This window comes from Nicotiana sylvestris, chromosome 12, assembly GCF_000393655.2.
Source record: "Nicotiana sylvestris chromosome 12, ASM39365v2, whole genome shotgun sequence".
NCBI lineage: Eukaryota > Viridiplantae > Streptophyta > Magnoliopsida > Solanales > Solanaceae > Nicotiana > Nicotiana sylvestris.
Genome location: NC_091068.1, coordinates 66,570,167 through 66,584,577, shown reverse-complemented (window position 1 = coordinate 66,584,577; position 14,411 = coordinate 66,570,167).

Here is a 14,411-nt window from a genome sequence, read left to right as displayed (position 1 = left end):
CTCTACGACTAGGTACGCCAAACAATTGCGGAAAGAGAAAACAAATGCGGAAAAACTAATAAAAATTGAAGATAAACAAATATAGAAGCGTTTAAGATGCCGCTCGGCATATATTAATATAAGATCTCAAAAACTGAACAACTTCCCAAAACCCGGAATCTCATGAAATCACAAGCTATGAATACTACATAATGCTCTAACTCCAGAATGTCTAGATCAAAGTAAATATAGAAGGGTTATAACTACTAGACAGAATGGAGAGGGACTCCTTGGTCTGCGGACGCGGCAGATATACCTCAAAGTCTCTGAAGAATCGCCTCGCCTCAAGGATAATAGGTTGACCCGAAGAACCTGGATCTGCACATGAAAAACATGCGCAGGAAGGGCATGAGTACACCATATCGGTACTCAGTAAGTGCCAAGCCTAACCTCGGTCGGGTAGTAACGAGGAAGGTTAGGGCCCTACTGATTTTAGATGAAAAACAAGGTAAAACAGTATAGAATACAACAATATAATTAAGTACTAACAGTATGAAGTAACACATGATAATAAGAATAACAACAACTACAATAGAGAGAGAAAACACAGAGAGAATATAACTCTACAACACTACTAAAAAAACCAGGGTTTAGCGACAGACAAAATCTGTAGCTAAACAGAAAAATCCGTCGCTAATCTCATTTAGCGACGGATTAGCAAAAGATTCTTCTAGCAACGAGCATTTTAGCGACAGATTAGCGACGACGTTCGTAGCTAAATCCAGTTTTTTTTTGTAGTGACAGAAATAGCAACCGGGGATCTTCAAGGATTCCGTCCTGTAGTCCCCAAATGTAAATATCCAGTGGATCTCCGTGGTGTCATCCCTTAGTCCAACTCATAGTGCGCGGGGATCTACCGGAATACCGATCCGTAGTCTCAAATGTAAATACTCAGTACTGGGAGAATCTACTAGGTGCAGTCCCGTAGTTCCAATATAAATGTGCAGGGGGATCTAACGGAATACAAATCCGTAGTCCCAAAGTAAACATGTAGGGGGATCTCCCGGGATACTGTCCCGTATTCCCAAAGTAAACACACAGCAACAACACGAAGAATATTCAATTCAATCTAAACTTTATAGCAAGGTAAAATAGGTATTTCTAACCTAGCATGTTGCACAGAATTCAATTAAAACAGTTTGAGCAAGTAAGACGATTAAGTCAATTAGACATGCTTCCCTAAGCTAACAGTAGGCTTAAATTGTAAGTAGTATAAACAGGGAAGGAAACACAGTTATAGTTACTTAATGAAAATAATATTTTCAACAATTAGCACAAGTACGCACTCGTCACCTCACGTACAAAGCATTTCATATATCAACAATACCAAATCCTAAGGGGAGCCCCCCCCCCAAGGTTAGGCAAACCACTTACCTCGAACTCGCTCAATCAACTTAATACCACGTTCTTGCCATGAGTATCCGACTCCAAATGGCCCAAATCCATTTAAAATAATTGCATAATATAAATATAACTTCAAGTAACTAATTCAACTAATTAATTCAAAGCTAATACGCGAAATTAGGAAAATCGCCCAAAAAGCACCCCGAGCCAACGTCTCGGAATCGGGTAAAATTTACAAATTTGGAATCCTCACACTCTCACGAGTTCATATATACAGAAAATACTCCAATCCGACAACAAAATCTTGATCAGAACTCCAAAATTAGGCATAAGAATTTTTTCAATTTTTCTCCAAGTTTTCACCCCAAATTCAAATTTAAAGGATGAATTTAAGCATAGATTCGTAGAAATTAATCAAAACCAAGTAAGAATTACTTACCCAAAACACCCAGGTGATAATCTCTCCTAAAATCGCCAATCCGAGCTCCCAAATCAATTTCTATGGTTTTGAAACTAAACTCTCGTTTCTGCCCTTTTTTTGACCAGTGGAACCGCATCTGCGGCTTTGGGACCGCACCTACGGTCCCGCTTCTGTAGAGACCATGTCGCACCTGCGACTTTTCATTAAACCAAGAGTTTCGCACCTGCAACCCCCTTTACGCAGATGTGATGGCGCTTTTGCGGTGCATGGGCTGCATCTGCGACCTAAGCCCAAATATGCCTCAGACCGCACATGAGGTCCTCCTACCGCGTCTACAGTATCGCACATGCGGTCCAATATACGCAGGTGCAATTATGACAGGTTCAGCCAACTTCATATTTCTCCTAAGTCCAATTCAACTTCCGATAAGCACCTGAAACTCACCCGAGGCCCCCGGGACCTCAACCAAACATGCCAAACAGTCCTAAAACATCATACAAACTTATTCCAACCTTGAAACATATCAAACAACGCTAAAACAACAAATCGCTCTCCAATCCAAGCCTAAAGATTCCCAAAACTTCCAAATTCCGCTTTCGATCAAAAAGTCTATCAAACCTCGTCCGAATGACCTGAAATTTTGCACACACGTCACATTCAACACTACAGAGCTACTCCAACTCTCAAAATTCCATTCCAACCCCTAGATCAAAATCTCACTATCGAACCGAAAACTTTAAAAATTCAACTTTCGGCATTTTAAGACTGAATAAGCTACAGACCTCCAAAACATAATCCGAACACGCCCTTACACCCGAAATCACCCAACGGAGCTAACAGAACCAACAAATTTCCATTTCAAGGTTGTCTTCACACTGCTCTGACTACGGTCTAAATTCTAAAGCTTAAGCTCTCATTCAGGGACTAAGTGTCCCAAAACACTCCGAAACTCCAAACGAATTCTCCCGGTAACTCACAATAGCAGAAATAAACACGGGGAAAGCAATTAATAGGGGATCAAGGCGTAAATTCTTAAAACGACCGCCAGGTCATTACGTCCTCCCCCTCTTGAAACATTCGTTCGTCCTCGAACGAGCATAGATACATATCTAAAGTAGTGAAAAGATAAGGGTAACTGCTACGCATATCCTGCTTGGTCTCCTAGGTCGCCTCCTCGACCGGCTAACCCCGCCACTGAACCTTCACTGATGCAATGTTCTTTGACCTCAGCTTCCGAACCTGCCTATCCAATATTGCCACTCACTCCTCAACATAAGATAGATCATTTCCCAACTGGACTGAGCTAAAATCCAATACGCGTGACGGGTCGTTGTGATACTTTCGGAGCATCAAAACATGAAATATCGGATGAACTCCTGCCAAAATGGGAGGTAAGGCAAGCTCATAAGCAAGCTCCCCCACACGTCTAAATATCTCAAAAGGACCAATAAACCTCGAACTCAACTTCCCTTTCTTCCCAAACCTCATAACACCCTTCATAGGCGAAACCCGAAACAAGGCCTGCTCTCCAACCATATAGGAAACATCATGAACCTTCCGGTACGAATAACTCTTCTGTCTGGACTGGGCTGTACGAAGTCTATCCTGAATCACCTTAACTTCTCCAAAGCATCCTGAACCAAGTCTGTGCCCAATAATCTAGCCTCACCCGGCTCAAACCAACCCATCGGGGATCTACACCGCTTACCATATAAAGCCTCGTACGGTGCCATCTGAATGCTGGATTCATAACTGTTATTGTAGGAAAACTCGGCCAATGGAAAAAACTGATCCCAAGAACCTCCAAACTCCCTTGCACACGCACGAAGCATATAAATTTGAATAATGCGCTCGGACTGCCTGTCCGTCTAGGAGTGAAATGCTGTCCTCAACTCCACCCGAGTACCCAACTCATGGTGTATGGCCCTCCAGAACCATGATGTGAACTGAGTACCTCTATCTGAAATGATTGAAACTGGAATACCATGCAGACGAACTATCTCCCAAATATAAATCTCCGCCAACCACTCCAAAGAATAGGTAGTGCACATAGGAATGAAGTGTGCGGACTTGGTCAGCCGATCCACGATCACCCAAATGGCATCGAACATCCTCAAAGTCCATGGAAGTCCAACTACGAAGTCCATGATGATCCTCTTCCACTTCCACTCCAGAATCTCTATCTGCTGAAGCAACCCACCCGGTCTCTGGTGCTCATACTTTACCTGCTGACAGTTGAGACACTAAGCTACAAACCCAACTATATCCTTCTTCATCTGCCTCCACCAATAGTGCTGTCTCAAATCTTGGTACATATTCGCGGCACCTGGATGAATGGATTACCGCAAACTATGGACCTCCTCTAGAATCAACTCCCAAGCCCATCAATACTGGGTACACATACCCGACCCTACATCCTCAATACCCCGTCATCACCAATAGTCACATCTCTGGCGTTACTGTGCAGAACCTTGTCCTTGAGGACGAGCAATGAGGGTCATCATACAGACGCTCCCTGATACAGATCAAATAAGGAATACCGAGAGACCACACAAGCTAGAACCCGACTGGGCTTCAAAAGATCCAATCTCACAAACTGGCTAGCTAGGGCCTGAACAGCCATCGCCATGGGCCTTTTCGCTGCTAGTAAATAAGCTAAACTCCCCAAATTCTCTGTCCGGCGACTTAAAGCATCGGCCACCACATTGGCCTTGCCCGGGTGATACAAGATAGTGATATCATAGTCCTTCAGTAGCTCTAACCACCTCCTCTGGCACAAATTAAGGTCTTTCTACTTGAACAAATGCTACAAACTCCGGTGATCAGTATAAATCTCACAAGGCATACCATACAAATAATGACGCCAGATCTTCAAGGCGTGAACAATAGCAGCTAACTCGAGATCATGGAAAGGATAATTCTTCTCATGTACCTTCAACTGTCTGGATGCGTAGGCAATCACCCTACCATCTTGCATTAGTACCGCTCCAAGGCCAATCCTCGAGGCATCACAGTGGACATTATAAGACCCAGAACCGGTAGGCAATATCAAAACTAGGGCTGTAATCAAAGCTCTCGTGATCTTCTGGAAGCTTTCCTCACACTCTTCCGTCCAGTGGAACGGAGCACCCTTCTGGGTCAGCCTGGTCATAAGTGCTGCAATAGATGAAAACCCCTCAATAAATCGACAGTAATAACCCGCCAAGCCAAGGAAACTGCAGATCTCTGTAGTTGAGGATGGTCTGGGCCAACTCTGCACTGCTTTCACTTTCTTCCAATCCACCTCAATACCCTCACCACTTGGCCAAGAATGCCACGGAATCTAATCAAAACTCACATTTCGAGAACTTCGCATATAACTTCTTTTCCCGCAAAGTCTGAAGCACTGTCCTCAGGTGCTGCTCATGATCTTCCCGACTTTGGGAATACACCAGAATATCATCAATAAAGACAATGACGAATGAGTCAAGATATCGCTGGAACACACTATGCATCAAATGCATAAAGGTTGCTGGGACATTGGTCAGCCCAAATGACATAACAAGGAACTCGTAATGACCATACTGAGTCCTGAAAGCAGTCTTCGGGATATCTGGCTCCCAAATCTTCAACTGATGGTAACTTGAACAAAAGTCAATCTTAGAAAACACTCGTGCACCCTGAAGCTGGTCAAACAAGTCATTAATACAAGGCAAAGGATTGCGGTTCTTTATTGTAACCTTGTTCAACTGGCGGTAATCAATGCACATACGTATAGAACCATCCTTTTTCTTCACAAACAAGATAGGAGCACTCCAAGGTGATACACCGGGCCAAATAAAACCCTTATCAAGCAATTCCTATAACTGATCCTTCAACTCCTTCAATTCAGGAGGGGACATATGATACGGAGGAATAGAAATGGGTCGAGTGCCCGATAACAGATCAATGCCAAAATCAATATCTCTGTCGGGTGGCATACCCAGAAGATCAGCTGGAAGCATATCAGAGAAATCCCATACTACTGGGACTGAGTCAACTATAGGGGTATCAATACTGACATCTCTCACATAAGCTAGATACGCGTCACACCCCTTCTTAACCATACGCTGAGCCTTAAGGAATGAAATAACTCTACTGGAAAAATGATCTAAGGTACCCCTCCACTCTACTCATGGTACACCTGGCATAGCCAGCGTCACAGTTTTGGCGTGACAATCAAGAATAGCATAATGGGGAGACAACCAATCCATGCCCATGATAACATCAAATCTACCATGCCGAGCAATAATAAATCGGCTCTGGTCTCAAAACCACTAAGAACAACCAAACATGACCGATAAACGCAGTCCACAACAAGAGAATCTCCCACAAGAGTAGAAACATAAATAGGGGAACTCAAAGAATCCCGAGATACACCCAAATGCGGGGAAAAATAAGAAGACACATAAGAATAGGTGGAGCCTGGATCGAATAAAACCGATGCGTCTCTATGACAAACTAGGACAATACTTGTGATGATAGAATCAGAGGTGACAGCCTCGGTACGAGCAGGAAGGGCATAATATCTGGCCTAGCCTCCCCCTCTAGGGCGACCTCTACCTCCCCGACCTCCACTTCTAGCTGGCTGAGTAGGTGGGGTAGCAACTGGTACTGTGATCATAGCTCGAGAACTCTGCGGGGCGCGCTGTGGCTGAGAAGTCTGTGGAGGTGCACCCTTCCTAAGTCTGGGGCAATCCCTCACCATATGGCGTATGTCACCACATTCAAAACAAGCTATGGGAGGATGTGTCCTCACCATCTATGAGAGAATAGAAGACAGAAGTTTAGAATTGTGATATCAAAAATCTCGCACGACAAGGAAATCAAATGAAGTAGAATTTTCCAAACAGTTACATAGCCTCTCGTAGATAAGTACAAACGTCTCCGTACCGATCCGCTAGACTCTAATAAACTGGCTTCATCACGACCCCGGTTTGCCCTCTGTGAACCATTGTGACGGCACCTAGTCCCTACAACTAGGTAAGCCTAATAATGCGAAGGAACAAACCAATTTGCGGAAGAAAACAGTTTAAAACAGAAGTAGAGTAATAAAACAACGTTTAAAAGTGCCGCTCGGCATACACAACATTTAAATCTCAAAACTGATACATATTCCCAAAACCCGAAAACCCATGAATCACAAGCTAAGGATACTACATAGTGCTCTAACTCCAGAATAATCTAAAACAAAGTAAATACAGAAGGGTTGTAACTACAAGAGAGAATAGAGAGAGACTTCTCGGTCTGCGGATGAGGCAGATACACCTCAAAGTCTCCGAAGGGTCGCCTCGCCTCAATGATGGTAAGTCTGAGTCGAAGTACCTAGTTCTGCACATGAAAAACATGCGCAGAAAGGGCATGAGTACACCACAACGGTACTCAGTAAGTGTCAAGCCTAACCTCGGTTGGGTAGTGACGAGGAAGGTTAGGGCCCTACTGAGATTAAATAAATATAGAGATAACAGAATAAGATAAGTAGTACAATTGATAATATATAGTAAGAATTTAATACAGGATAATAAAGAATACAATAACTGAAACAGAGATAAAGACAAAACACAAGGAAATACCACTCACAACAAGGATGATAACCAAGGATCTCTCATTATCCTCAATATATATGCCGGGAATCTCTTGATATCCCAAGGATCTCTTGTTATCCTCAATCTATACAAGAGAACCTAGAGCTATGATACCAACTTGTCACGACCCAAGTTTGCCCTCTGTGAACTGTCGTGATGGTGCCTAGTCTCTACGACTAAGTAAGCCTAACAATTGCGGAAAGAGAAAACAAATGCGGAAAAACTAATAAAAATTGAAGATAAGCAAATATAGAAGCATTAAGATGCCGCTCGGCATATACTAATACAAGATCTCAAAAACAGAACAACTTTCCAAAACCCAGAATCTCATGAAATCACAAGCTATGAATACTACATAGTGCTCTAACTCCAGGATGTCTAGATCAAAGTAAATACAGAAGGGTTATAACTACTAGAGAGAATGGAGAGGGACTCCTTGGTCTGGGACGTGACAGATATGCCTCAAAGTTTCCGAAGAATCGGCTCGTCTCAAGTATGATAGAGCTGAGCCGTAGAACCTAGATCTGCACATAAAAAAACATGCACATGAAGGGCATGAGTACACCACATCGGTACTTAGTAAGTTCCAAGCCTAACCTCGGTCGGGTAGTGATGAGGAAGGTTAGGGCCCAACTGATTTTAGATGAAAAACAAGGTAAAACAGTATAGAATACGACAATATAATTCAGTGCTAATAGTATGAAGTAACACAGGATAATAAAAATAACAACAACTACAACAGAGAGATGAAATACAGAGAGAATATAACTCCAGAATGAAATAGCAACCAGGGATCTCCAAGGATACCGTTCTGTAGTCCTCAAATGTAAATATCTAGTGGATCTCCCGGGTGTCATCCCATAGTCCAACTCATAGTGCGGGGGGATCTACCAGAATATCGATCCGTAGTCCCAAATATAAATACTCAGTACTGGAGGAATCTACCGGGTTCAGTCCCGTAGTTCCAATATAAATGTGCAGGGGGATCTAATGGAATACAAATCCATAGTCCCAAAGTAAACATGCAGGGAGATCTCCCGGGATACCGTCCCATAGTCCCAAAGTAAACACACAGCAGCACCACGAAGAATATTCAATTCAATATAAATTTCATACCAAGGTAAAACAGGTATTTCTAATCTAGCATGCCGCACAGAATTCAATTAAAGCAGTTTGAGTAAGTAAGGTAATTCAGTCAATTAGACATGCTTTCCTAAGCTAACAGTAGGCTTAAATTGCAAGTAGTATAAACAGGGAAGGAAACACAGTTATAGTTACTTAATGAAAATAGGATTTTCAACAATTAGCACAAGTATGCACTCGTCACCTCACGTACAAGACATTTCATATATCAACAATATCAAATCCTAAGGGGAGTTTCCCCACACAAGGTTAGGCAAGCCACTTACCTCGAACCCGCTTAATCAACTCAATACCACGTTCTTGCCACGAGTATTTGATCCAATGGCCCAAATCTATTTAAAATAATTGGATAATGTAAATATAACTTCAAGTAACTAATTCAACTAATTAATTAGAAGCTAATACGCGAAATTAGGAAAATCGCCCAAAAAGCCCCCCGAGCCCACGTCTCAGACTCGGATAGAATTTACAAATTCGGAATCTTCACACTCTCACGAGTTCATATATACAGAAATTACTCCAATCCAACATCAAAATCTTGATCAGAACTCCAAAATTAGGCCTAAGAACTTTTTCAATTTTTCTCCAAGTTTTCACCCCAAATTCAAATTTAAAGGATGAATTTAAGCATAGATTCGTGGAAATAAATCAAAACCGAGTAAGAATTACTTACCCAAAAACACCCAGGTGATAATCTCTCCCAAAATCGTCAATCTCGAGCTCCCAAATTAATTTCTAAGGTTTTGAGACTAAACCCTCGTTTCTGCCCTTTTTCTGACCAGTGAAACCGCATCTGCGGCTCTGGGATCGCACCTGCGGTCCTGCTTCTGTGGAGACCATGTCGCACCTGTGACTTTTCATTAAACCAAGAATTTCGCACCTGTGACCCCCTTTACATAGATGCGATGCCGCTTTTACAGTGCATGGGCCGCATCTGCGACCTAAGCCCAAAAATGCCTCAGACCGCACCTGCGGTCCTCCTACCGCTTCTGCAGTGTCGCACCTGCGGTCCAATACATGCAGGTGTGATTATGACAGGTTCAGCCAACTTCATATTTCTCCTAAGTCCAATTCAACTTCCGATAAGCACCCGAAACTCATTCGAGGCCCCCGGGACCTCAACCGAACATGCCAACCAGTCCTAAAATAACATACGAACTTATTCCAACCCTCAAAACAAATCAAACAGCGCTAAAACCACAAATGGCTCTCCAATCCAAGCCTAAGGATTTCCAAAACTTCCAAATTCCGCTTTCGATCAAAAAGTCTATCAAACCTCGTCCGAATACACACATCACATTTAACACTATGGAACTACTCCAACTCTCGGAATTCCATTCCGACCCCTAGATCAAAGTCTCACTATCGAAGCGGAAACTTCAAAAATTCAACTTTCGGCATTTCAAGCCTAAATAAGCTACAGACCTCCAAAACACAATCCAAACACGCCCCTACGCTCGAAATCACCTAACGGAGCTAACGGAACCAACATAATTCCATTCCGAGGTTGTCTTCACACTACTTCGACTACGGTCCAAATTCTAAAGCTTAAACTCTCATTCATGGACTAAGTGTCCCAAAATACTCCGAAACTCCAAACGAATCCTCCCGATAACTCACAATAGCAGAAATAAATACAGAAAAAGCAGTTAATAGGGGATCGTGGCGTAAATTCTTAAAACGACCGGCCGGTTCGTTACATCAACCCGTAAATAAACTTATGAGTTTCCCATTTGAACACTTGTATTTAACGGGATGAGTACTAATAAATATTTTTGACCATGCTTATGTGGCAATAACTTAAATGATATGGCTCAAATACGTGCAAGCTACGATACAAACACGCGTGAATATAACAATTTTGATTAAAAAAATTACTAAAATCAGAAAAGAAAGCAAATTAAAAGGAAAAACAAAAACAAAAAGAAAAAATTGAAAAAGGAGAAAACTCCCACCCTACGCCCTCCCTTCTCCTCTTTCTTCTTCTTTCACTCTTTCATTTTGTTGTTGTCTGATTCCCTTCCCCCTCCCCTTTCTTTTCTCGTCTCTCCTCCTACTTACCTCCCCCCGCCCCCTCTTCAACCACCTTCTAACAAATCTAGCTCAACCACAATTCAAAGAGGAAAATGCTGGTTAGAAAAAATACATAACAAAATAGTTTTGAAAGAAACAATTAATTGGGTGTTGAAGATTGAATATTTTAGAGATGATTTTTAATCTATGTATCGGTGAACTCCCATTTGAGATTGTTGGGAATTTTTTTTCTTCTTTTTACTATTTGTATGGGTATTTTCAAAGATAATTTTGGAGAAGATAATGGAAATAGGATTTTTGATTTTTACTTATTTTGTCTGTGTTCTTTTTACTTTTTTATTCACTTGGGAGTTTTAGAGTAGAGAAGAATGGTGTACATTATTGATTCGGGGGATTTTAGAGTGGATGAGGGTGGTGTTCATGGTGGAAGAAATATGTAGTGATGGTTCTTCATGGTGAAGAAAAATAAGAGAAAGAAAAATGTTTTAATATTTTTAATAAATTAGTAATAAGAGATTGGAACCTACAAATTACATGTGTCAAACAATAACAGGTTATGAATATGATAATCTAGTTGGGTCATAGCAATTGAGGAACACACTCAACTGGAGGCGTTTATTGATATTTTTTCGTCAAGTACAAGTGTTCAAATGAAAAACTTATAAGTTTTTCTACCGGGCTAACAAATGGGTACATGTTTAAGTGGCTCGAGGGCCATTTTGCCTAAATTTTATTTAAGTTGTATTCTGTTGTAGTTATATAGTTTTTTTTTGTTTTTAATATTTTGTGAAAGTTGAAAAAAAGTTGTATGATGCTTGAATCGTTGTATGAAATTTGTAATTAAGTTATAAATAATCTCTTTTTACATAAATTTGTACAAATATATCAAAATTTTATTAAAGTTGTATGAAAATTGCATTTCAATTGTATTTTGTTGTAGTTGTATTGTTTTTGTATGAATATTATATGAAGATTGTATATAAATTATATACTATATAAATAGTTATATAAAATTTGTATATTAGTTATAGTGAACCCATAGTTTTTTCAATTTCTTAAGACGTTTCCATGTATTGTTTCTCCCATGATCATGTATTATACTCTTTGCCAACATGACATGAACTTAAGCTGGAAAGGTTCTTAGGTCGTGCAATTTCACGGAGTGATTGAGCATGCACTGAGCAAAGTAAAAATAATACAATTTATTACAGAAGCAACTATTAACAGAAAGAGAGTATTTATAACTTAAATACAAATTGTATACAATGATCATATAATATACAGTTTATTTACAACTCTCATACAATATTCATAAAAAATATAACTACAATAGAATACAACTAAGTGAAGTTTTCATACATTTCATACAACTCTAATATATCTTCTTCATCTTCGAGTTTCAATATGAAAATTCATCCGAAATTAATTCTAATCTTCATCAATATCCTCAAAATTGTGATATACAACTCTAAAAAATATTCTCGATTATTTGCAACAATACAAAACGCAAACAAATAATAATTTCAAAAAATCTGAAATCAAAACTAAAGCTTCGAAGCTTTTTGATGGCTTTGAATGGCTGGCAGGGCAGTGGAGAATGACTTTTTCGCCGGTGACAAGCGATGACGTTAAATCCATAATTGAATTCTCTGAATAAGAAAAGAAAAAGGAGATGAGAGAAAAGAAGAGAATCATAGAAGATCCAAAGAAGAATATATATATATATATATATATATATATATATATATATATATATATATATATATATATATATATATATATATATATAGAGAGAGAGAGAGAGACTGAATATGTGAAAATCTATGACGACCTAAAATTCACCTAGCTGTGATGACACCTAACCTCAGTGCTAGGGGGTAAATTCTCTCTTACAAGGTTAGACAGGAGACTTACCTCACTTCGAAATCCTTTAACCGGCTCCGACGCTGCTCTAACACCTCAAACCAATGCCAAATAATCCAAAACTAGTCAAAGAATGTGCAAACCCATCAAAATATACTCAAAGACTCGTAATTAACAATTAAAAATAAATTTTCAACTCCGCATAAAAAGTCAACAAAGTCAATCCTGAGTCACGTGCCCGGATTTCGAAAATCATCATAAATAAATATTATCCATAACTTATATAGTTTATATCCAAAATATCATCCAATTTTGTTCATGAATTGATCCTCAAATCAAGGATTTATCATTTCTCAACTTTGGGGCTCAAAATCCCAATTTCTACAATCCAAATACGGATAAAAAATAATAACCAATGGAAGTAATCATGGGAAAATATTAAAATAAAAGTTAGATATTTACCCCCTTGTTGAGACGAGAACAAGGCTGTGAAAATACCTCAAAATACAATGCTCGGTTTGCCAATTTAAAACACCACCCAATTAATTTTTGTTCATCACCTTCGTGGGACACCATAACGTTCGCGAAGAGCAAATTTTCGCGTTGACCGGTAAATCCAAGATTCCTTCTTCGCCTTCGCGGGACTTCTCTCGTATTCGCGAAGAATAAAGGTTCACGCTAGAAACCAACAATCTTTCCCAATACGGAAATGGGTATAACTCTTTCATAGGACCTCAGAATTCGAAGATTATTGTTGATATGATTCCGTGATTATGATATGGATCTAATGGTTCAATCTAATCACAAATCAAAGGTCTTTTGTCAATATTGTACCCTTTATTCCAAAAGAAACAACGTCAAAATATCAAATAAGAGTGCGACAGAATCTAAACCCATCCAAAACTCATCAGAATCTAACCAAAACTTGCGGAAACGTCTAAAATCATTAAACAAACTTGTTGAAACTTTTAAATCATAAATCTGAGCTCGTTAAGTCCATTATTTGACCGCGGTCAATTTATTTTCTTAAACTCAACTATTATGCAACTTAAGTGTCCAAATCACTCTTAAACATTACAGATCATGACCAAATATCAGACATAAGTCCCAATTAACTAAATGAAGCTATCCAAGGTCCCAGAACACCACCAAGAGTCCAATAACATCAAAGTCCACATCAAGTCAACTTAACAAATTTAAAAACCTGCAAAATGCAAATTTCTTACAATACGCGATACTCAACCCGAACATACGCCCTAGTCCGAAATCACCTTACAAACCTATAAAAACCTCTAAATCCCGATTCTGAGTCATTTACTCAAAAATCAAACTTTGGTCAACTCTTCTAACTTAAAGCTTTCGAATTGAGAATTATTCTTCCAAATCAACTCCGAACTTTACAAAATCAAAACCAACTACATGTGCAAGTCATAATACATATATTGAAGCTACTCAAGGCCTCAAACCGCCGAATGACATGCTAGAGCTCGAAAGATCGATCGGGTTGTTACAGTGTCAAACTCATTTCAAACCGCATGGGAATGACATTGTGCCAACATCATATCAATCGCACGGAAATATTCATTGTGCCAAATATTGACCTAAGGCCCCAAATATAGTTTCTTATTACGGATAAAGAAGCTCAAGTAACATGAAAATAATAGGTACAAATATATGTTCATGATATAAGAATTTCTATAGCCATGTTATGTCAACAATCTCAAAAATAGCTCATTGAATGCCTTTAAGATGTCATATGTTTTAATAAGATCTCTAGCATGGATAATTTAACTCATTTAGTCATAGAAGTAAATAAAACATATACCAAAAGGTCACAAAGTTCAACAAGAAACAAAGAAGCATATCATTTAACCCGAACATGGATAACCCTTGCACATACATATACGCTCGTCACCTCATGAATCATCCCCGCATGTAGCAGACAATATTATTTATTAGAAAAA